Below are 25,375 nucleotides of genomic sequence, written 5' to 3'. Positions count from 1 at the left end.
AGACTGACACCACCTCTCCCCCCACTCCTAGCAAACTGCTGTCAACACTTCAACTACATCTTGCTGTTCTGATGAAAAGCTACCCTAAAGTTTTCTTGGCTTTCATAATCCCAGTTGGCTGGAAGGATATATGTTGCTTTGTTTTTTTGAAAGTTTTAAAGTTCTTCTAAAAGTTTTCTATGCCTTCTGTTCTTTACATATTTCTACTGAATTTTCTCACACTGTTCTTGTAAATAATGATTACTTTACATTCTTTTTGTGGGTGAAGAGAATTGGTAGACTGTTGGTTTGACCAGTGTGGTTGGAGAGGTAGCAATTTCACCCTCCAATCCACAGTCACTCTTAGAATTCTATATATAGTTATGTCGGAAAATAAAGTTTACTCTTATTTCTTTTCTTCCCTCTTTTACATCTAGCATCCGTGTGTGAGATACTTGGTATCATAGTGTGACAGATGTACAGATCGACTTATTCATAGACTGGAAATAAAGAAGAAAAGCACATGTAGAAATCCTCTATTAAAGAGTTAAGAGGAAGGGAGGAGAAATAAGGAAGTAGTGGTTGAAACAATCTGCTTTTAAGCAGAGAAAAAGGTTAAGAAATACTTGATGACATTTTAAACGGTGTATAAACAACACAGAAAAGCCCCAAACTCGGTTTTTTTTGTTGTTTTGGTTTTTTTGGTTTTTTTTTTTTTCCTGGGGTTATGGGTATCTGTAACTAGTGGAAACTGCAATGAGAACTTCAGAATTGGAAACACTACACTTTTAGCCAAAAAAGCAAGCACAGTTTTCTCACCCACAAGACCGAAACATGCAGTGAAGGGATTATTTCTAATAAGGAGAAGAGAGGTTGGTTTCCAAACCCTTTCGGTGTAGGGTAACACTATTTTTTCTATCTAGTTATTTAATTTGAGATTGAGTGGATCAAAAGTACATAAAACAGAACAAGCACATAAAAACCCTTTGTGAGGTTTGCCACAAAGGACACTGAGACTGTCAGAGTCAAAAAGATAAATACAAACTGATTTGCAAAGAACATTTACATACTCAGTAATTCTGATCTGAGCATGCTCTGTTGTCTTTTAAAAAATTGTACCATATTTGACTGTTTCTCCACTGGGGAAATAGTCTTGTCATTTATCATGATCAACAGTAGTGATTCAGCAGCAATACAATCTTTGTAGTCCTAACATATAAAAAAATTAATACATAAAACATGATGCAGATGTATTCAGAAAAAGTGCTGTCATTTGCAATTGTCTGTACGTAGCGCCTTACTAAAATCTATGGCATAATTTCTCACCAATGTGAGTTGTTGTGGAAAGGATTTAGATTAAGGATGGTTTAGGACTAATTAATTTCATAAGTAAATAAATGTGAATAAAATAAATATAAAATAAATAGATAAAACTAAAAACATTTAATTTTGATGTTCAAAACTATTTAGAAGTTTAATTACTGCAAGCTTAACTTTCAGCTTCTATATAATGCCATTTAACTCCGTGCATGAAACAAGGCAGTGAGTAACAGTCTGCAAGATATTTATTTACCAGCACTACTTCGAGTTATTTATCTTTGATGCCTTTGATGGCTACACATCAAGAGACTTAAGCTTTGGCTCAGATCTCAAAAAAGGAAGTAAGTCCCCACAGGTCTCTACAGCACATTTCTCTGGGGGAGGAGGAGGAGGAGAGCACTGAGGCAATAATGTCCTTGCAGAAAGCTCAGCCTGAATCTATTGTCTCCCTCCCAGAAGTAGGTAAAAGGGCACAGTGACAGTGGGCTGCAGAAATGGAAGGTGAGGGCTGGGGCTCTGTGGAGCATGGTGGAGATAACAGAAAGAACCTGCACTGAGATGCTGGGCCAGGCAATTCTTTCTCTGAGTCAGTCAATGAACACTATTCACAGAAACCAAGTGGGCTGTTAGGACTTAGAAATGAAAGACTCGTATTTCAGTATGCTTTCTTACCAGACAAATGAAGTCTGTGGGTGAGCATGTAGCCTCATCTGTAGAAGAAGGCTGTGACACAGGAGAATCCATAAGAGAATGTGGGAGTCCTGGGCAACTGCCACCCAGAACATGTATCACACACTTGTTCACTTTATTGTTAACATAGAAGCGAGAAAGTAGATAAAACCCAGAGAGCTATTGAGCCAAGCTGCTGTCCAGCTTTGTTTGAAAATGATCTTTAGTCTATATACATGAGTCTATATTTTTCCTCTCACTCCTCTCTCAAAAAATGTGAATTGGCTGAATGAAAGCCTGGAATTCAGACATTTATAATTCCACCTGATGTTTTTTAGTTCTTTTCCCTGATTAGTGCAACTGCATATGGTTTTCTGTGTGTAAGGGCCCTAATAATTCAGGAGAATTTTGTAGTGTGCAATGACAATAAGGATAATATTCATTATATATTATTCCACTGTAAGTCATAGTAAGAAAAAAGACTAGTGCTTTCTACTGTTCCCAGAGCGACTGGATCAACACATGTTGGTATTATCTCCCCTTGAAGGGCAGTGTCACCATCTCATCCTAAATGTTCAAAATGTTTTTCACTTACCCCTTTTTTCTGTCTGGGGTCCAAACAAGGAAAATGTAGCTCAGAATAGAAGACAAAGTATTTCTTGTAGATACAAATACCAGTCTGCAAATCCTACACCAAATCCTGCTTGACCCAACATGTGACAGACCCAGTTTATGAATGAACCATATCTTTATCTTCCATTGAAGGAAGTGAAAGCATCTAGCCTTCAGTTCTCTTGGGCCAATAGCTGGACACCAAAATATCTTCAATATATAAGCATGGCTTTATTTCTAACACTTGGCACACTTTGAATTTCTGGCTGGTTCTTTGTGAACATACCCCTACTTATTTTCTTCAGATTTACTAGAAAAATTTAAGCTGATGATACATAGAGGGTGTGAACTTTTTTACTTTGCTGTGGTAGGTATGGGCAGGGGAGCATTTACAGCTCCTGTAGCACATTAGTGTGAACAACAAAATCGTTGGCAATGGCAAGCTGCAACACTGAGGTTTTTATTTCAAACTTGAGAAAGTCAAATCTCCAGGTGACAACATGCACTTTTGAAAATGGCAAAGATTTTCAATTTTTGGCCCCTTACTGAAAGAAAGACATTGAGGTGCTGGAGAATGTACAGAGAAGGACAATGGAGTCTGGAGCACAAGAACAGCTGGGGGTGCTGGGTATGTTGAGTCTGAAGAAAAAAGGAGACCTTATCACTCTCTACAACCACCTGAAAGGAGGTTGGAGCCAAGTGGGGGTTGGTCTTTTCTCCCAAGTAACAATTGATAGGAAGAAAGGAAATGGCCTCAGGTTGCACCAAGGGAAGTTTAGATTGAATAATAGGAAAATTCCTTCATGGAAAGGGTTGTCAGGCATTGGAACAGGTTGCCCAGGGAAATGGTTGAGTCACCATTCCTGGAAGTATTTAAAAGATATGTGAAAAGATATTTAAAAGATGTGACACTTCAGAACATGGTTTACTGGCAGACTTGGCAGTGCTCAGTTAAGGGTTGGACTCAATGACCTTGATGGTCTTCTCCAACTTAAATAATTCTGTTTCTGACCACCTTTTTCCTTCTACACTCATGACTACGGTAGTTCCAAAGACACGTTGAAGCAGTCAGAAAAACAGGCACAACGAAAGGAACTGATTTTTCCGTAATTGTTTGATTCCTTTCTCACTCTGCTCTCCTGCTGCTAACTGGCATAGCAAGTCTTTCCACATGCTGGTGTCCCACATTTAACAAAGTGATTCCCTGGCACTGTTGCATTTGGTTTTCATGGTACTGCAGCAGTGCAAACTGGGAACCGACAAAAATCCACCCCACTCAGTGTAAACATTTCCAAGCCCAGGGTAGACCAATAATAATTTGTTATTGATATCCATATTGGCTATGATCTCTGCCCCTGTCATGTGGGGGTAACTATGTACTCAACCCACAAACATTAGCAGAAATAGACGTAGGAGTTGAATAAACCTATCAGCCTACTATAACATGTAAAACTGTGCCATATCCTGTTAGATTCTTAGAGAAGAGCTTTCATTTAAAAATGAAATTTCAAATGAAATTTCAAATTTCATTTCATTTAAAAAGCTCAAAAAATAATCTTTACAAGTATATATGGTTTTAAATGTCAAACATTTAACATGCATTTCACCATAAAAGACTTCACGGATGAGTTTGTGAGGCTATTTTATCTGCCAAGACCGGATTTTAAGATCATGTGTCTACACTGGTGAGAATTGCTAAGGTTGCAAAAGCCAGACATGTGACAGGAAATTTCATTCTTCATCCTCTTAGAGGTGTTAAAGACATGTTTATGCCCCATGGGAAAAATGGGGGACCAAGAAGCCACATCTTCATGTGAGAGACTGGGTGCCAGTGATTTTCTGTGGCAGGTCACAAATCAGGTTGATAAAGAGATGCTGTATGCAATATGCAAGGTAGTGTTTAATACAGCTTAACGTCTTGACCTTGCTTCTATTTAACTCAGTCTCACATTCACGTGCTAGCAGCCAACTTCTCTTAGCTGCAATTATGGATAGGTTGCAAACTTTTTGACTAACTATGTATTTCTAAAGACCCCAGCAGCTCTGATTGGTGCACTGAGGATTTAAACACTGTGTAACTGAGGTCAGCAGTTTTGCAGAGACATGTGACTGAGGGAATGGAAGGTGTCCCTAATGAAAATGTTGTGTCTTTTCCTTCCGAGTTGAAATGCTCACAATGTCCATTTATCTCAGGAAGGTTACTGTTCTAGCAGCCTGAATAAATAAAAAGCTGAAGATCTTGAGCGACAGAATTTCATCAGCAGGCTCCCCTGGTTGCTTTTTAGTTGAATGCACCTACTAATCAAATGGTGTAAGTCAACAAGCTGAAGACAGGAAATTATCCAAGATTCTCTGTTCTAACTCAATCAGTTGTCTAGAAACTCTGCAGGTCACAGGCTTGAAAATTGACATGTTTAAGCTTGCCTTTTCCCACCTGATTTCAGTTGGAACCAATGCCTTCCCAGCAATTTTCCAAAGGCCCCATGAGAAAAATTTAGACTTTTTTCTCCTGATTGTTCAATAAATGACACTATGCCCTATGTAAAATGCACTGTTCAAACTCTTGTCCTAAATACTAAATAAACAATTTTTTTTTTACTTCTATGTTTCTGAGACCTGAATATTTCAGGGGCTTCTCCAGAGTATCTTGGGGAAAGACCTGAAAGAATCACACCTTGCTGTCCTCTACAAATCCACTTTCATCAGCAGCAGCATGTAACCCAAAGTCTCTCTTCCTCCTGTTAACTGCTGTCCAGATCTCACCCTCTGTCATCTACCCCGAGTTTGTACTACCAGTTTGCTTTTTTTGGTCTCATCCTCACCATTTCAGTGCTTACTTATCCACAGTTTCCTACCCTATCTCTTACCACTGCCTGTGTTCCAGGGGGATTTCCCTTTGATCCCTGCACTGCTTGACTGTCACAAGGTGAAGCAACAAAAGTACAAAAGGCTTATTCTCACAGCTTTCAACTGCTGAACCATTGTAGCCCTAAAGTGGGGTCTATTTGGTGTATCCAGGATTCTAGGAGAACAGGATTTCAAATAGGCATGATTTAGCAAGTCTCAAAGACCAATCATGTTTTTCAGAATTTAGGGGGTGGGGCAGGGAAGAAAGAAAAAATCCTAACAAGATTATTTCTGCCTTTGTGCTTACTCACCTACTCAAAGTTGTGTTCCTGAATATTTCCTTATTGCCTCAGCAATTGCCTCGTACAGCTAAACTCTGCATGTAACATCCTGCCAAAGAAAATGCAAAACTTTTCCTCTTAAATGTTGACCAGACTTACAGGCAGTTCCCTAAGGAATTTGTCTCGCCATCTCACTGCTGATGTTTCCGTGCTGCAGCAGATCAGATTTCCTCTATGAGTAAGATCTGCAGAAAGGAACAAACAAGAAATCTTTTAGGGAAAAAAAAAAAAAAAAAAAAAAAAAAAGTCATATATAAAGATAATTGCAAAGAGTGACAATGACAAACACTGATAGCATTTCTATTTTCTTTCACAGCCTCAAATATATGGTTTCTTAGCTGTAAAACATACCTGTGCAGGACTGCCAATGCTTCAGATTCTAGACATCTTAAGATGAAGAAAAAAGAGCACATATTTGTTGGTTTGCTATTTTCCCTTTTCATTTTTGCAGATGTGGATCAGGTGCAGGGTATCTCACAGTAAGTAGCCCTAGTTACTTCTTCATGACCTTAGCAAGGTGTAATTTCTGTTCTTATTTCAAGATTTAATCTGCAGTTGGGAGAGCAAGGATTTTCAATTCACCATCTGCTGAGCCCAAATTATTCATGCAGTACTGTGAAAATGTGACAAAAATGTGCAGCTCTTGATGACCAAACTTGCAGATCCCTGGCTCCAGCCTGAACAACTCTTGGATCCTGATCAGTATGTGTGCAAAAAGGCTGAACCTCTCTGTTAGGATATCAATGACAGCTAAAACCCAGTATTTAATTATTGATTTGTTGCATGAAGCATACACAGATTTCTCTCTCTTTCTCTGAGTATTCAGCTTTAGTTAAATATTCATCAACACTGAAAAACAAGATTACCAATAGAAAAATTCTGTAAGGACAGAAGGCTTCCAATCAAAAATACATGAAAAGAGACTGGATCAGACATTACCAGATTCAAAGATATATAAAATTAATCCTGTGGGATATTTCTGATTGATTAGCAAGTAATTTAGATAAAAATTGGATTACATTACCCATTTTAAACCTATTTTAAGTAACAACCTTAACTCTCAGGCTGCTTCCCTCTCAGGTTTCCTGTGTATAAATAGTAAGCCCAAGAGGAACACCAGCTTGACTTTCCCATTTGAGAGCTGGCAATAAGAATAATCAAGCCAGAACAACAATCCCACAGTCATTTAATTATAAATAGAACTCATTTCATCCAGGAGCTCCGGGGGCAGTAGTCAAGGTCCAAATTGTAATGTCATTTCTGTAATGTCATTTTTCAGAAAAGAGCTACATTTTCAAGCTCCTTTTGCATGCTGTGAAGAGCATGGAACCGGTGTCAATAAATATGCCTGATAAGAAAACCTCCATTCTGTCCAACTGAAAGCTTTGCAAACATTAGTTTTCAGCAGCGAACCCCCCTGAACTTCTGTTTTGAAACAACTTTTTATCTGGGAACTGTGCAAATGTGAAGTTTTTAAGTGGCAACATATATGCACAACACCAGCACATATTTTAGATGTGAGGTGACACAGTCTTGGTGTGCCTTCATTTTCAAACAGGACAGGGGAGTCTACCACAATAACTTGCTGTGGCTGAGTTGTGTCTGGGTTTCTCCCCTCTGGCCACTTGATCAGAATGAAGCAGTTACTGTGGCAGACCAAAGCTACCATACAGTGAACGACCTTTCTGCTATTTGTTTTCAGTGCTGTTACACATAACCCCTCCACATAACAAACGGCACCCTCCAACAGAGGAGTGCACCCTTTCCCCCATCAAACAAAGATACTGATGCTGAAAGAGCACTGAGAGCAAACATTTTATATCACCTGAGTTGGCCTTTTCTGCACTAACAGTCGTCAGTGAAAGCCTAATTATCTGCACAGGCAGACCTATCTGAGTTGAACCCAAACCCATGCTGCAAGACAGAAGGTGAATACACGAGCAGTGGGTAAGATGCTGGTGGGTGACAGGGAATGCCTGGATTCAGTTTGCTCTTCCCACACAAAGCTGCTGAGCACTTTCCCTTGAGCTGTGCCTATTCATTAACTGGGAAATGTGACTGCAGGGTGGTAGGCACATCTCAGCCAGCTTTCCTCCAGCAAACTATGGCATAAGCTTCACGAATTTACCAACTAACACCATACAGACATATAAAAAACAGCAAATTTCTTAGCACTGATGTTCAAAATAAGACTAAGGCTGATGCAAATACTTCTACCCCTGCCATAGCCTTTTCCCTAGCAGAACAGTGACATGTTCTCTGGTTGTTTCTAAACTGACACAGCTGTTTGCAAGGGAAGACTGGGGTTCTTGATCAGATTGCCTGCATGGGGCAGCTGCAAAAGCCAGGGTACCAGTCTGATACCAGCTGAGGTTCATATTAAGTCCCCATGTGTAGATGCAGTGACAAAACATCATGTAGATCATTGAGTCTGTTGAGGGTGTAGTTCATTACAGAGGTTCAATTGCTACTCTAACAGCAATTTCACAAGTAAAGTGGAAATAATTTAGGAATGAAGTGCCAACATGGATGGAAAATTTGTGTCTGAATCAAACCAATGCTGTTAAAAGTCCTAACTAGATTCTCCTGACTACTATGTATAAAATCCAGAAAACGTTTAAACCAAACATTCAAGGAGTCAATATCCAAACATTGAAACTGATAACAAGCAAAGACTTAAAACCCCACAAACGCAAAAACTCCCCTGAGTCTTAAAAAACCCACAAATGCCATACCAGTGTATGATTTCACTCAGGGATCAGCAGGGCACATACAATTTCCCTTTCTGTATGGTGACACGATGACAGCACATTACTGCAATAACTTCCCCACAGATGGCTATTTTATGCTTGTTTCTGAACTAAAGGTTTTCACACAAATAATCTCTCTCCTTATCTATTGAGAGGCAATAAATGTCATACGCAAAAGTGCACTGTGTTGTGGGACTGCCTTCTGGTGCCTGTCTGAGTTCAGCTTTTATGCATCAAAAGACCCTGATGAAATTGTATCATCCCATGATATTGTTCCACAGTCACTTCACTGTGTGTTTTGGGCTGTTGCAAACTGTTGGAGCAGTCTCAGGATGAGTACAGTACATGATTCTGCAGTAGCTAAAGATAGATATCAGGTCCAGATTTACAGCTAAAACTGGTCCAGAATTAGCTGGGTTTGATTTTTTTTTCCTGTTCCCCACTATGTAGAAGTTAATTTTTCCTCTTTTTAGAAACAGAGCTGAAGATACTCTATGATTTTTACTACTCTGCCCACTAAAGCAAACTGTGCACTTGAGAGCTCCTTATTTTGTTAGTGGTTACTGCAGAGTGAACTCCTTAAAACCGGTGATGAGTTTTCTTTCTCTTTTACTGCAGCATTTGCTGTAATAAATCTGACTTCTAAATATGTGCAACATAATTTCTTAATTATCTTTGCTCTATTATTATGCCATACAGTTTTTCCTTTATTTCTACAGCTCACACTCATCTGGCACAAAGAGACACATGTACTTCTTGGATTTTAAAGAACTTTGTTCTCGCTTCAGATGTAAATAATAGGAGGGAGAAAACATCAGTCTTGACTGAGTCTGGCTGCTCTGAGAAACTATTATGAATAAACAATCAAGAAGTGAAAAGCTGTACTCCTTACCTGGTCTGAGAGGTACAGTGCACCTTGAAAGCCTCTTAAATGACACAGAAGAAATAGAAATAGTTGAAAGTTTTTACTCATCCAACCAGAGGACTCAGGAAATGACTATTTTGCAACGATTAACTCCTTCCTCACTTCGAGGTCCTTCAAGTACAGCTCCACTTCAGTTTGGTAATGAATGCTCTGCCCTACACATGATTTCTATTTCACACTGAGAATATGCAGGTGGCCAGAGGAGAAGACTCTGATCACCTCTGTGAAAGACAAAAACGGCAGTGTCTTCTGCATAACTGTGACCAAGTACATTTTACTGTTGAGTGACACTTATGTAACAAAATGCAGAAATGACCCAGAATAATGGCTTGAACTCCCAACTCTCATTTATAGAAGAAGTTTAGAGCAGTGGAGCAACATTCTCATCATGAATTCAGTGTTGTGGTGCCCAAGAGAGCAAGGTAAAAAATGAGATTATTTGAAGGAGTGGCATCCATTGCAGCCTGGACAAGCATTGCATATACATATGGTGTATGATACTTTTATACACAGAGGCTCTCCAGCTGAAAGTCAGGCATCCTGGAGTATCAGGAGTTAGTCCTCTGCACATAAAACCCCTCTGTGCCTGAAAACCTGCCCCCTTTGCCTAAATGTATCTGTTTGACTAAAAGGCATTTCTGAGATTTAGCATATAAACACTCACTAGCCTGAAAGCTATTAATAGCCAGCTGCCCACAAAAGCACAAGCTACTTCTGGGGAGTGGACACCTCCATACAGAACCCAAGGTGGTACCTGGGCTTCTGAGCCTGTGGAGACACCCATATTGGGGTTTTCTGAGACAGGAATGGGGTTGTCTTGCCTAGCTCTGGGAATTTGCACTGTAGATGTCTACACCAGAGTTTGTCATTCAAGACACTCTTGAATATAGGCAGTGGAAAAAAAAATACCTTTGCAAGATTCTTTATCTGGGAATTTTAACATCCAAATAAATTTCTTCTGTTATATAGATACATATGCTCGCATGGGGGTTTTTTATGCAATCAAGATTTTATAAAAACTACAAAAAATCCTTATTCTCTGCAAGTTAAGTCTTACCTTTGTTTTCCTAATGATTATTTCCAATAACAAAGACTCAAGAGGCATGCTCCCACAAAACACTGATGAGGCTGGTCTGCACTTGAAGTTTATCCTTTTACAGTACACCACAGAAATAATGAAGATACTTAAGATCCTAGATCTGAGCAGGTGCTTAGTGTTGTCTTGGAATGGAGGACAAAACATTTGTGTGACTCCTCAAGCTATGGCTATTGATGCCATAGCTTTGTATGCAGATACACCAGGGCATTTTACTTTGAAAACGGTTGCAGGATGGAGACTCAAGTTCTTGCTTTAACTCATCTCACTTCCACATATAAAAAATTGAAACCAACTGTCAGTATTCTCACTATGAGCCACAGGTAAACAGGAAGGAGTTTCAGTCTCATAGCCTGAAAGAGTACAAAATATATTTAATAGGACCCCCTAAAAGCTCCTCCAAAAAATGAGATTTGATTTGTTTCTTTGGTTGCTATTTTTTTAACAATCTTCTTTTAGTTCAAATACAGCAGACCGGAAATAGAGCTTTTTCTTTTCTACTTTTTGATCATATAGTCTACAAATAATTAAATTTTTTCAACTTTTAATTCATTACCATTTTTAAAGAAGCTTTCCTCTCTAAAACTGGGGAAAGAAACTTTCAGAATGAAAAGACCCTGCATGTACTTTTGGTAAAAAGCAATTAAATTCTACAGTTCTGGAGTATTATAATGAATATATTATTAATTAATGCTGCAGTACAATATACTGTGATAGATCATAACACAGTATAATGAAAATTATTTAATAATTAAATATACTACTTCTACAAGGTAGTCAATATGATGACTTTCATTTGGCCATGCTAAAATTTCCTCAGAAAGCAATTAAGTGCTAAGAAAGCATCCCTCTAAAGACTGGTCATGCCTTTCAGAATGATTATGAGCAACAGTGTCAATTTTTAACAGTGTCAATTTTATGGGTGAGTTTCCTTTGGGTGGAGTCCCTATTCAGCTTCTCACTGAGTTCAGCAGGCTTTGGAGTTCGCTTTGAGTGTCTTCTCTGGAGCTGTTTTAAGCAGTCTGAGTATTTGGGTTCCTGTCTTTGTTGGTAAAAGACCTGCAATTCAGCTGTGTTCTCCTGGGAAACAGGGATATGACTTTTGTGTAGGATATTTTAGACTAGTGTGGTGGCATTTTAGACTTTTTTTTTTATTATTTTTTTAACTGATGTTAGAAAGTTCATCAGTATCTTTCCAGTGCAGAGGTCTTCCTCTACAGTCAATCTGCAACAGCCTTGAGGTTGACCTGAATGTGGCTCTGGTTCCTGGAGCCCAGAGGAAGCAGATGCAGATGGGGATCTGATTTGCACAAGGCTTTGAGGGCTACCCAGCCTCAGGCCATACCAACCTTTTGCATATTAAAAAGAGAAAAAAAAAAACGGTTTTGGGGAGCTGCAGTAAGGCTGAATGTTATCATTCATTAACAGCAATGCTATTCCCAGAGAAGCAAACACTAGATTCTCTTCTGCAGCTGAGGAGGGTCTGGAGGAATGCAGAATTGCAGGCTAAACACAGGACGTGCTTTGGGGTCTTTCTGATGGACCTAGCCTGTCATTCCATGAGCAGAGGAAGGTCTAACAGTGGGAGGACATGACACAATGTTAGCTGTGATGTGAAAACAAGAAGAATGCAAGCTATCATTCCACCTTTCCAAGGGGCTCCTCATCTCAGCTTTATCTGAGCTGTGCAGTTCTGCTGGAGCTCAGCTTTAAATGCACTGGGACACAAAGAGATCAGCAGCTTTCACAGGTGGTGGTGGGAGGTCTGTAAGTACAGTGATATGGGAGTGTGACAGTAGGCAACCTCCAAAAAAAGTCCTGTGATTTGCGAGTGAGAAGATGGAAGAGTAAATCTGTATGGAAGTGAGAGAAGGTGGCAGGAGCAAAGGAGACTGAGAGAAGAAGGAGTCCCTGATCTATGGAAGGAAGACAAGCAGAACAGAGAGAGGGAGGAAAAAGGGTCTGGTGAATCTATCCTGTATCATAGCAAAGGTGAAGGAAAAGAGAAGAGTTTACTGAGAACTTCTGCTTCTCTGTCATACAGCACCAGGAGGTCTTGAGCAGATCTCCAGGGCTCAGGTCCATTTTAAGCAGGTGAGATAACCATGGCATGAATTGTCCTATAGCAAGGTGAGCTTTTTTTGAGGGATGAATGGCAGGCAGGCAATCAGTGAAAAGAATGAGGAGACCTCTGACTCAACACCAATCTGATTATCTCTAATCTATGTAAATCCCACCCACTGTCAGAATTCAGAACTGAGTTGTGATGCCAACAATGATAAGCAATACAGAATACATGGCAGACAGAATAAATTACTTTGATGCTCATTGTCCAGGTAGCAAAACTCTTTTCTGCCCAATGCTGTTGTCCTGTGTGCTATAATGCCATTACACATCTGAAGAAACTCCAGTCCTCAGTTGTGACTGTTTGTTCATTTTAGTGCTACCATGAAATTACCTGTGGAGCTTTCCAGAAAGGAGACATTCCTATCAGTTCTTAAGGAATAAGCAGATATCTTGGCCAATTACTTCTAGTTAGATTCAGTATAGATGTTCTAGGCCCATGGAGGTGTGATATGGTAAGAAATAAAATGTACCTAACAGTTCTTCCTTGCACATGAGATGTGATCTGGCTCCTTGCCCAATGTCACAGCCTTCAAGGGTCAAGTCTGTCTGTTTGTCTGTCAGTTATCCAACCCCCAAATTACAGGTTTGTATAATGTTGCCAAAGAACAAATGAATAGGAAAAAAACTCAAAGCAAAAAAATTCATGTCAGTATTTTCAAACTGACATCTTTTCATTTCGGCATACGAAATTTCTGTCATAGGAAATGAGAGCTGATGCGTAGAGTGGCAGTGGTAGTAGTACATGATATGGGTTTTTGCTTTGTTTGAGATGGGTCTTCTGTCCTCTGGAGGAGCATTTCAGTCACTGGACTGCAGAGCCTTTTGGGGCCAGGATCTCTCCAACTAGATCTGTTCTACCATGGCCAGGGAAACTTGCTACTTTTTACACTGCGGTGAATATCTTGGTCACACCTCTGAACCAAACAGTCTCAACATTTCCAGAGTCTCAACATCTCCCCCTCCAAATACACTCATACTTTACACTTGGTTTCTGTGCAAAATTGGAGGGATTCTCCAAAGCAAGCTCCTGGCATATGTTTTTCTTGCAGCAAAGATTCAGGTGAATGAGACCTTATCGCAAGCAAGGGGTGAGAAAAAGTCTGTGAAGGGATAGAGTGAGAATGGTGACAGATGGCAGAGGAGAGTTAGAACTCTATGATGTGCAAGGGGGGTGGAGAAGCAAGGGAGCAGAGAAAAGGGGGGAAAGTCTTTAGGTAGGATGAAGCAGGGGGCACAACCACCAAATCAGGAATAACCAGGCTCATAAGATGCATTGTGGTACATCAGAGTGCACATTCAGATGCAGCATTTGTCTTTCCTATTGGATGTTGTACAAAATATTGAAATATTCTCAGTGCAAAATAAATCTGTGGTCCAGTGACTGGTGACTGCTCCTGGGAGGGAGGTGATGCTCGGAATGAGAACCAAGAGGTGTCTCAGTTTCCTGCAGCTGAAATTAAACCCACTTTGTGAAATACCAGAGCTCTGTTTCCAGGTCTGTAGCTGCCACCTCACAGCACTCCTATGACTCTAGCTGTCCCTAGACTCCCTAAAAGCATTTTTAAAAAGAAAAAATGCCAAATGAAAAAATGGCTCTGGACTGAAATTAAAAAATTAATCAGCACAAAACAAAGTACAGGTTTCTTGATCTAGTAGAAATAAATGAGATTTTTATGTCTGATCCTCACCATGGTGGTGTTTTTAAAGTTCTAATCACTCTGTCATTGCTGTTTTTATCACTGCCTCCATGATAGTTCAAAAGCTCAGTGTGAATAAATCCACCTGCACAGCAAAAGCAGCTAGGCCCTTAGCTTGAATTGACTCAACTTTGAAAAAACCTTTAACTGCCTTTTAAATAGTTCAGAAAATTTCAAGTTTACTGACAGACTGCTGGTTTGACTAGCCCTTACAAGGCAGATTTCAGTTTGATAATCCTGATACTCATTCAGCCTTTAAAAGTGACTTCCCCTTGCTCTTATTTTTATTTGAGTGTATATAAATGTACATAAATGAGGGTACATAAATTAGTCTCCCTTAATTTTCCAGTTATTGTAAAGGAGGAGAAAAAAAAAAAAGTGCAGGGATCAAAATTTCTTACTTAGTGTGTAGTTATTAGAAGTATTTTTCCACCAGTTGTGTAAAGTCCAATTCTGTTTGTCATTTGTCATTTTTTAAAAAAATGCATCTCAATTTCAACCTAAGGTCCAGAGAACCTGAGAACCTCAGGTGTTAATTCTGTGGGAGAAGTGTTGGACAAGGCAGGATCCATGACCTTGGTCTATCAGGTTACTGCATTTCACAGAGGGAACTTTCTCTCAGACAGACAAGCAGAACAATCAGAAATTTACCCAAGGTAACTTGGGTTGGGAGAAAATGTAGTCAGTAGTTGCCACTTTCCAGGCATCTGTTTGAGCTGAGCCCCTAAGAGTAGGCAGACATGGCCACATCCTCCATTGCTCTGAAGCTCTTCCAAAGTGTGGGTCAGCTCAAGAGACAAATCTCTGTAGTCTGGCAGAAAGCAGGGGTCCCTCTACACTCTTATGGTAGAAGGAATTGAGTGTTACCCCAGAACTGAGCAGTGTCATGGGTCTCTGCCCCATTGTTCTTAGGAGATGCTGGTCAAACCCCACCAACCAAAGCAGATATATTCTTGGGTCTCAGTTTCTGGGATCATGCCTTGAAACTCCTAGGAACTGACCAACTGAAATAACTTTGGGCAAGGTTTTGGTCAAAGCTGTGTTACTAGGGACAGGATGAATTCATCCAACCAATTCCTACTCTACTGAACAATCCACATTTTGAGTCCATCTCTCTTCAGCTTAGAGAGAAAGGATGTAGGAGGGGACCATGTTAAAGGCCTTACAGAAGTCCAGACAGACAACATCTCTCCCCTTGTCCACTGCTGTAGTCACTACACTGACAAAGGTCACCTGGTTCTTCAAGCAGAACTTGCCTTTGGTGAAGCTGTGCAGACTGTCCTGAGTCACATCCCTGTCCTCCATGTGTCTTAGCTTAGATTCTGGGAGGATCTGATCCATGATCTTCTCAGGCACAGAGGTAAGGCTCACAGGCCTGTAGCTCCTGCAGTCCTATCGTTTTTAATGATGGGTAAAATGTTTTCCCTTTTTCCAGTTACCAGGAAATTCACCTGATTGTTATGACTTTTAGAATATCATAGAGTGGCTTAGAAACTACAATGGCCAATTCCCTCAGGACTCTGGGATGCATTTCATCAGGTCTCATAGTCTTATGCACAAGCAGGTTCCTCAAGTGGCCACAAACCTGATCTCTTACAATGGGATGCACTTTGCTCCCTTAGTCCCTAGTTACCAAGTCTGTTTGGGTCCTTACCCACCAGATTTGTTTCCTGCTAGACCTCAGTAGCCAGCCCAGACACTCTAGTGGCTGGTGGGCAGGAAACCAATGCTTGCTGTCTGCCTGTTCCCTGGTTAACCACGGTCACGGATATAATACAAGGTTTGGGTTGGAAGGGATATTTAAAGATCACCTAGTCCAACCCCAAAAGAAGGACATGCAAGTGGGAAAGCCTTTCCTCAGGCTGACCATCTTCCTAGATCCTTGTAAGCACTCTGTCTAACTCTTTGACCAAACCAGCAGGAAAATGGTCAGCTCCTGCAAAAGTCAAAGCCTAGAGAAGCAAAATATCTTAAAAAAATTATAATGCTTTGGGTTTTTTTTTCTTTTTGTTTTATCAACTAAAGTGTTTCAGAGTTTGGGGTTCTTTTTAAGCTATTTGAAAAGTGGGGGTGTTTTTGATTTTTTTTTCCCAGATGTACATGTAGCAAACTGAAATATGGCCAGTAGATGCTTAAGAGCAGCTATCTGCTCTCAAGCAGAGGGTGCTCAAAAAGGAGACTGTGGCTGTTACATACAGCATGGTGAGATCCCTGCAGTTTTTGGTTGTGTTTTTTTTCCCTTTGTCCCCATCTTGCATCACACAGCTGCTGGGAAAAATGTATTCACCTATGTTTGGATAAGCAGACACTGTCAAGGCTTGACTGCCACCAAAAATACCTTGAAGTCAAATCTACTTTTACCCCAAAGACAAGGAGTGCAAGAACCAAGCCTGCCTACTGAGCAAGAAGAGAAAGTAACAGAGGAAAGAGTTACCAGCTGCACAGCACCAGCAATTCAGCCTACCAAGATACCAAGACAGGGGGTTGTCATCTGGGTCTTTAAGAAAACTCAGAAAACTCAGAATTAGGCACACCAGGGAGGTTGGAAGACCTTTTTTTTTTTTTTTTTTTTTTTTTTCTGTTAAAAAGTTGTTTTTCAGATCTTACATAAGACATCCTATTTGTCTCTAACTTCTCACTCATTACAGATTGCAGAAAGGAAGTACTCCACCCAATTTCTTAAATTATCATGCATCATTGCTGAAAGGTGTCATCTGTGTCTCAAGAGAAGTCTGATTTTTACCCTTTCATTTTAAGAAAAAGAAAAGAGGGAAATAAAATCCCTGATGATCTAACTGCTCATTAATTATTTATTGTATGGCTATTACACTCAGAAAAGCTCTTGATTTTTCCAAACACACATTTGCTAAGAAATCTTTTCAGCAAGATACTGAAGTAATTTCATGTTATTTCTTGCAAAAAGGGAATGGGGTGTGTGAGAGGGGGAGGTCAAGTCCTACATATTTCCAAAAGGTTCTGTATTGCAGTTTAAATCAGAAACTTGGATTCTATTTCCTATGATAAATGCATCAGTCTTGTACTTTTAGTCTTGCAATTACTCCTGAGACCATCACACAAAAAAAAGCAAGGGTCAAATTATATTGCCAGCTCTGCTAATGTGCAAGTAAACCATGGCAGCTCCTGGAATAATTCCAGTATTCCTGACATCCTCATGGAGCTATAGCCTTGCTTCTGACATCCTCATTGCCTTTGCTGGCAAAGCTGTACATTCAGAATTCTCCCATTCAGGGCAGGGCATGTCCTTCTAGGTGATTCAGGCAAAAGCCTGCTTGCTTATGGCTTTGATGTTGGAAGGGCAGTGGGGAGGGGAATGAAGGGAGGAAGTAAACATCATGGGTCGGGAGGGTTATTTAGGAGTGCCCAGGCTGCTGGGCAGGAGCTGTCTGGGGCTCTTGCTGTGGCAGGAGTTTCTGTGGCAGGAGTTGCTGGGACAGGTGCTGCTGGGGCAGGTGTTGCTGGGACAGGTGTCCTTTTAGCTGCAGGTTTCCAGAGGGGTGGCAGCCTCACATGCAAACCTGCTGGCTTGGACAGCCACAGCTCTGGCTGTGGCTCTGCTCAGGCTCTCACAGGGCACAGCTGCAGCCCTATGGAGCTGCTCTTGTGGCTGAGGCTCCCCAGCAGTGCATGTGCACCTGGCAGCAAACCTTGGGCAGCAGGTGATGCTGTAAAGCCAGTACCTGGAGAGAGGCGAGGTGCAGAGCACCAGGCTGATTTTCTCCTGTGCTCTGCTTTGCCATACACTTCAGATATTTGGGGGTACATAACATGAGGGACTGTGCCCGGAAAGGGCTGATAAAGCACAAACACCATTAGGAAATGTACGTGCAGCGTGTTAACGCTCAGTGATCAACAGCGCAAACACTGATGGCAAAGAGGAAATGAAATTTACGTAGACAGATTGAAGATAATCTCTGGATTCTTCTGCCATTCAGGTTTTAACTGCAGGGTCTGTCAACTCATCTGCACTTACCCTTGACCCAGACAACAATGTATTTTGCTCTCAGTCCAGATATTTCTTTCCTCCATGACTGAATGTTTATTGTATTGTCTTGAGTAATTTCCTTTAGGAATACAAAAGGGAAAGAAGTTTTGAAATAATTTTTTAAGCCCAAGAAATGTAGTCCAACACGGTGCAGGGCCCCTGCACTAATGCACACCTTGCATTACTAATTCAGAGACATTTATATGCTGGAGTGTGCTGATGCCAAGAAAGACCTGAGCTATTCATAAAGACCTATTTTGTGATGGTAATTGTCTTCCAAAGAAGTTGCAAGTGTTCTGGCAGAGAGCAGTTTGCTGTCTAAAGTAGCAGTCTTTTCAGGTTCCCAAAAAAATCATGAAAGTGCATCTATTCTAGATTGAATGCATTTTCAGTTCTGCAATTCTTTCCTCAGGAAGTTCTAAGCATATCTTCATTTCCAATGCATGTCTCAGGAATGTATCTGCATATCTTCATTTGTACCTTTCATTTTAACTCTTTGCAGCACAATAACAACAACAGGATCAAAGCAGAGACTGTTTAATGCCAACAAAAACTCATACAACCCCAAACAAACTCTTCAGTTTAGCAGTATAGGCTAACAGGATTACTGTTATCACTGTTTCAGGCATACAGCACATTATAAAAATCCTGCACCATACAAAGCTGAATGCACTAGTATGCTTTTTGGTTTCCCTGAACTGTGTACAAGAGGAAGTGAAAAGTTTTTAGCAAGAAGTTTTTGAATAATTGTGATGCCATTGGTAGTGAGCAGGGAGAGACATGTGAGCCAAAGCAGCATCTGTAATGTAAGCAGTGTTTCTTAAGGAAAATGTAGGTCAGGGAAACAAACAGATCAGTTAGCTGTTGTCTGTCATTCCTGCACTGAAAAGTGTGATGTGTCTTCCTATATTAAAGAGTTGGAGAAGGTGCACACCAGAGGAGCAGATTTGAAAACCTCAAATGGTTGCAATGTCAAGGCACTCAGGCAGTGCCTGAGGCTTCTGTGTGCAGCCTGAGCTGGAGCATCACCTCCTTCTGCAGAAAGCAGCACCTGCAGGGTGACAGAGAGTGGGGCTGGGGAGCTGGCTCCTTGCTGGGCACAGCAGGCAATGCAGGCACTTGTGCTGTAAAATGACGGGCTGCTAGTCAGTTTATGGGGGAGTTTCACAAAAGGAGCCCAAGGCATCAGGAATCTATTGGATTTCTTCCAGAAGCCTAGGCTGGCAGGGGAATGAGCAGACAGAGGACTGACAGGGCAGTGTGCAGCTTTTGGTCTTGGGCATCTCCTCTGTTTTGGTACCTAATGCTGCCACAGTCATAGGATGGATTTGGTGATCTCTACTCAAATTGCTTTATGCAGTAAAAAAAGAAGGCCTTTTTTTTTTTTTTTTTTTCCAGAAGAAAGCCAAATGAGTAAAGAAGAAGAAACCCATTATTTTATTTCTTTTTAAAATTTATATATTCTATATTCTTTAAGGAATAAATACCTTTACGGACCAGAAATCTTTTCACTTCTTCATTTTCATTTCAGAAAAGAATATACATTTTCATCCATAAATATTTTTACTAGCTACTTTATGTAGTATTTAGTATGTTTTCTAGTTGTAATAGTAATTTAGGTATTGGTACATAATGTATCACAAGAGTGTGTTCTCTTAGGCACTCTGAATAGCTGTTCCACCCATTGAATATTTCCTTTAATGTATATTTTTAGCCCAGTCAAGGTATTCTTGCTTTCTCTGGTGGGGAAGCACATGCTAACACTGTGCTGGGAATGCTGGGAATAGCTTTGTGGAACCTGCCTTGCTCTGTGCTTAAAGTGTCATTCTAAAGATGGGCATAGGTGTCATTCAGAGATGGGCAATCAGCCTAAAGGCAACCTTTGCTCTTACACCACCCAGCTGCTCATTTTCCCGTGATTCCCATTACCCCTGTGAAGGTATGTAGGGCTCACTGCTTGCTGCTTCTTAGCCCACAGTTTGCCACAACAGAAACTGGAGGAGAGAGGTGAGAGGAATTTGGAGATGGAAAAGCACCATCCCCATGCAATGGGGAGGAAAAGACCCTCCATCCCTCCCTGGGTTTCCTCCCTGTGCATTATGTGGATTTTCACTTTTTTCATCCATCCTCTGAAGAGGACCCACTTGTCACCTCTGAGATTCTAATTTTCACTTGCCACAGCTCCTGCTGTTAAAAGGTTTGTGAGATATAGAGGGAGTCTTGGGCATGAGAGAAGACAGGTGATGGTGCTTCCTGGTGGCTGCTGCCATGAAGCTGAGCTCCTGAAGCCAGAAACGCAGGTGTCCTTAGCAAACTATTGGGCACTACAATATAAGAAAGATATAAAGTCACTATAAAGTGTCCAAGGGAGGGCAATGAAAATGGTGAAGGGCCTTGAGGGGAGGCTGTGTGAGAAATGGCTGAGGTCACTTGGCTTGTTTAACATATTTTTGTAGCTCTGATGGAGACATGGGAAGCAGCAATAGCTACGCCAGTTAAGGTGGCTAACCTGCTGACCCACAATGAGCCATTCTTCTCTTTCATGACCTGGACACCTTTGGGGATGCTGGATCCAGTGGCAGAAAAACAAGCCTGTTTAGCTTACTGGGAGCAAAAATTCAGTTTGAAAACATCTGCAGCAGCATTTTTTTTGGTTCTCATTGACCAATTCAGAACTGAACAAACTCCTAAGAAGCATCTAGAAGACAAATGGGAAAAGCAAAAAAGAAAATAATCAAGAAATTCTTGGTTTCCTATGTAGTTGGGCACTATGGCTTTGTGAAAAAGCTAAGATCATAAAGAAACTTTACTCAGGTTTGATTTCTTTTTCCACATTTAATGTTGAAGTAACTTTAACCTTAATTTAAGACCTTGATGGAAATGTAAGGATTTTGATTTTTGAACTTGCAGTGGCAGCTAGATTTCTGAGCACATGTAAACTTCCACAAGAGCAAAATATTTTGTGTTGCCCCAGTTCCCAGAGCATGAACTAATTTGTCCTGGTTTTTCTATCCTGCATATTTCTCCTGCTTTGCCTGAGATGTGGGGACATTATTGACCTTTCACACACAGATATGAGTGGCTGCCTTAGCTTTTATTAACATATGTAGTTATCTGTTTGCAACCTCTGTTCTTACAAACATACCTCAAATGTGAGAGGCTGAGTCTTTAACGAGCCCATGGCTATGGATGATAAGGCGTACTTCCTGCAGGTTTCAGCTCCATCTATTGTTTTTTGTAACAATGGAGAAAAATGAAATGTGTTTTTGAATTTGTTTACATTTCCTACTGAGGAAGCATTAGGGAATACCAATTTATAAAGGTGAAGAAATATGAGCAAACAGTATAAAAAAAAAAGGCTAGCACATCACTAATTGCAGCTCATTAAGCTACACTGAATACTTTCCCTACAGCCACAGCTGGCACCACAAACATCCTCCTGTTCCTGAAAGAATAAATTGCTGTCCCAGGGAAGGGACGGGACACAGCAGGAGGGACGGCCAAGCCAGATGCTACTCCAAGTATCTACAGTGTTCCTCTGTTGTTGGTCAGCTTCAGGAAAATCAGATTATCTGACTTCCAAGGCTTTGGTTTTTATCCACACTCTCCCCAGCTTTTACTCCTTCAGCAGGCTCTGGACTGGATGCAATGTGGTGCTCTTTCCCACAGAATATATTTTCAAACTGCTGCCCCATGAACCCAATGCCAAACTGAAACGTGCCTCTCTCGGGGCAGCTGAGACTGTGACTTGGAGAGCCTGGGGTGTCTTCAGGAACCTGTCTGGGCCCTGCTTTGACTGTCAGATGATCCATTCTTTCCAACAGTCAGACATAACAGAAACTAGAAAACTTTGATCACCAGCAGGGACCTACCTCCCTCCTCTCCTCCTCTGCCTCCCTCCCTCCTTGGCAAGAAATTAAATCTCTTTTCTAGATAGGAGTGTCTATCACTCCCCAGTTGCCAGGATTAATGCAGACTCTTGCATTTTAGACTGTTTAATTCACATAAGCTGAATCCCATCCTCTGTGACTTACTCCAAAAAGGCAAGTCTTAGCTCAAAAGTTTTTTAATGAGTTAAACTCATTCAAGCCATTGCTGAGCATATAGTCAGCATGTAAGTTCCCAAAATAAGTCTTGGTATACTCAGTTTATAAAACTAAACTACTTTAGAGTGAAGCTTAGATGAAATCTGATAACAGACAAGTATAAAAGTGATTTTCTCTCTTTCATCCCCACTTCTCATAAAGTGATATAACTATGACATTTCTGTGGGTGTACACATTAGAAAAAAATGAAACAAGAGTCTGAGTAAGTACCGTTGGTACAACTGATGCTCTAGCAGGTTAAGTCTATAATATTGCCATCTAGGTGTAGAGATCTTTAAATTAAATGTGGCAGAATTAGAGAATGGAACCAGCAAGTAATGCTTTTTTATTCCTTCACACTTTTTCCTGGAAGTCCTACTGCCAGTCTCATGCATCTAGAAATACCAGATGTGATAAGTACTACGAGATTATTTCAAATAATTTATTTAATATTTATTTCTTAAATAATTATGGGTTGTCATTCACTGAGATCCACATCTTGAAACTTTCCTTTTCCTACAATTATGGGGATGTAAAACTTTCTCTTAAGAGCAAAAAATAGGTGAAGAAGAAATTTCAAGTTAAAATTAAAAAATAACCAATTAATGCAAGAAAAAAAGGATCTGAGGTGATATGGAGTTAAACCTAAACCAGTTTCATATATCCACAAAAGACTTCCCCCTAGTGACATGAAAAAATCCAGCATCATCAACAGTTTGGAATAAGACCTAGTGGAGAAATCCCAGGCAGCTGCACTGACACATCATGCTGCCATTGCAAGATGTAGGAGAATCCCTCTCTGAAGGACATTGTGGAAGCTGCAGCACAGAGATATAGACTGCAAGCTAAATGTTTCCAGAACAACAGGAAAAACCAAAAGGAAAATGAGCACTCATTAAATGACTTTTAAAATTAGCTTGGAATGCCAAATTGTGGAAACTAGGAGATATACCATGAAAACCACTCTCCCCCTGCACAAACACTGTGCGAAAGCTTGCTCTTTAAGCACATGACCATATTCCTCCTCTTCCTTTGCCCTTGGTCAGAGTATGCTTGTTTCTAGGGTACCTCTCTCTACTTGCCTCTATGGATGCAAAGGACTACTAATGTCGATCATACATGCTAAAGAAACAGGTTTTGTTGATACTGCTCTTCAGAGCAGGACCTTCATTAATGCACTCCCAGCCCCACAATTCCATTTCTTATGTGTCTGCACACAAGACTAGGCACAGTTTTGGCTCAGTATCTACAGATAATCAGACTCAATTTGCAAGGGGGCAAGCCTGGAGTACACTTAACTTGAGTTTTGAAAGTTTGAAAACAGCAGGACATTGGGACAAAGTTTTGAAGACCTGGCTACACCTGTGCCTCATCATGGACAGGGTTGTGGATGAATTTGGGCTCCACTGGAAGACCAGCCGTGGGCAAAATGCAAAAAACTCGCCGGGGAATTGCCATCACACATGAGGGATTTGGAAGCTGCAGGGACGAGCAGGTCCCACGAGGTGGTGCCATGAAAACAGGAGTTGCCATCCTTGGGTTGCCGCAGAACCTCCAGCAGGACCTCAGCTCCTCCAAACCCTAGAAATTTGAGGGGTTTTTAGTTTTTGTTTGGTTTTGTTATTGTTTTTTATCTGGTCTATTTTGTTTGGGGTTTTGTTTTTTTTTTTTTTTTCTGTTTGATTTTTTTTTGGTTGGTTGTTTTTGGTTTTTTTTGTTTTGGTTTGGTTTTGGTGGGTTTTTTTTGGTTTTTTTTTTTTTTTAGCAGAAATCAACCCTAACAAATAATTTTTACAAATCTGTTTCTGTTCTTTGGAGCTGTATTCTATTTTTCAACAAACAATGTAAAGCAATCATGAAGAAAAAAACAAGAAAGAAACTACTGATATAATTAATAGCTTTTGACCCTATGTCCATGTACTTTCTTTTCTCTAGTACCTGAATACATAAGCATGTATTCAGTCCTGAGGCAAAAGTTTCTGTTGATGATTCAGAGTCAAAAATCTTGGGCTTATCAGCCATGAGCAGAAACACTGGTATTACAATAATGGAAAAGTTTTGGGTTTTTGTCGGCAAATGTTAAGACTGACAGAATACAGCTTGGGATGGAAATACGTGTATCTGCAGTCCCAGAGTAAGAGGTGAGCTCTGACATCCAGTAATACTCTCTCTTCCTTCCACTTGTACTCTACTCACAATTCTTTTTACTAGCATGCCCTTCCCCTCTTCCTCTCCTTTCCCCTCCCCCAACTAAACAATATTTTTTCAGAAACCAAAAAGGTTATTGTCAATCCTTGGCCTTCCATGTCCTTCCTGAATTCCCCAATAGGACTGTTTACTCATCTATACCAAGCATTTGACTTCCTTTCATTTGACTCACTCCTCCCAGGTGCCTGTCATCCCTTTCTGGATACAGCAGATCCTCAGGGCTGAGAAGCCACAGGCTGTAGGAAAAGCTGGTAATTTTGAAGGCAAGAGATAAATACTGAAGTACAGGCAGAAGGTGAGAAGGGATTCTCAATGCATCTCAGTTTAGGGAAGTTCTTTGCGTTATTTGGAGATTTGATACAAATGAGAGCAAGTGAGGAAAAAACTGACAAGTCCTGATAGTTTCACCCAGACAGCCCTGAAGTATAATTTAAAAAGCTCTAAAAAAGTTATATGAAGAATGTTAAAGTCCAAGAAGCAATGGTCCACAATGCAGTTCTCAAAGTTCAGAACTGTCCAAAGAACAACTTCAAAGGCAGTCAGTCCAACTCACAAATGCTGCAGGGGATCAGCACTCATACAAAGCGTTAACATCACGTGCACATAGCCATTTTGAAGCTGCTTAAATACTCAGCTGAGGATTGACAAGAGTTTTCAGATGCTGAAAGCAAAACCTTTGCACCTACCTGAGAGCTTCGGGGACACTACCGGGCCCA

General features: G+C 40.6%; 1 protein-coding gene across 2 annotated transcripts in view; it reads right to left on the bottom strand.

The window, feature by feature from the left end:
• P2RY8 (P2Y receptor family member 8) overlaps positions 1 to 9,655 on the bottom strand; it is a 30,013-nt gene extending 20,358 nt beyond the window's left edge. Inside the window, exons 1-2 of one of the 2 annotated variants that reach the window (XM_085582360.1) lie at positions 9,411 to 9,655; positions 5,739 to 5,953 (exon numbers count right to left, since the gene is read on the bottom strand). The gene's annotated coding sequence lies outside the window, so the exon portion shown is untranslated. The remainder of the gene's footprint in view (positions 1 to 5,738; positions 5,954 to 9,410) is intronic. The other variant, XM_085582353.1, reaches the window with a different exon arrangement.
• Positions 9,656 to 25,375: the final 15,720 nt, after the last annotated feature.

The sequence above is a fragment of the Lonchura striata genome, chromosome 1 (assembly GCF_050655825.1).
Source record: "Lonchura striata isolate lonStrDom1 chromosome 1, ASM5065582v1, whole genome shotgun sequence".
In the NCBI taxonomy this organism is placed as follows: domain Eukaryota; kingdom Metazoa; phylum Chordata; class Aves; order Passeriformes; family Estrildidae; genus Lonchura; species Lonchura striata.
This window is presented reverse-complemented; position numbering and strand designations above follow the sequence as displayed.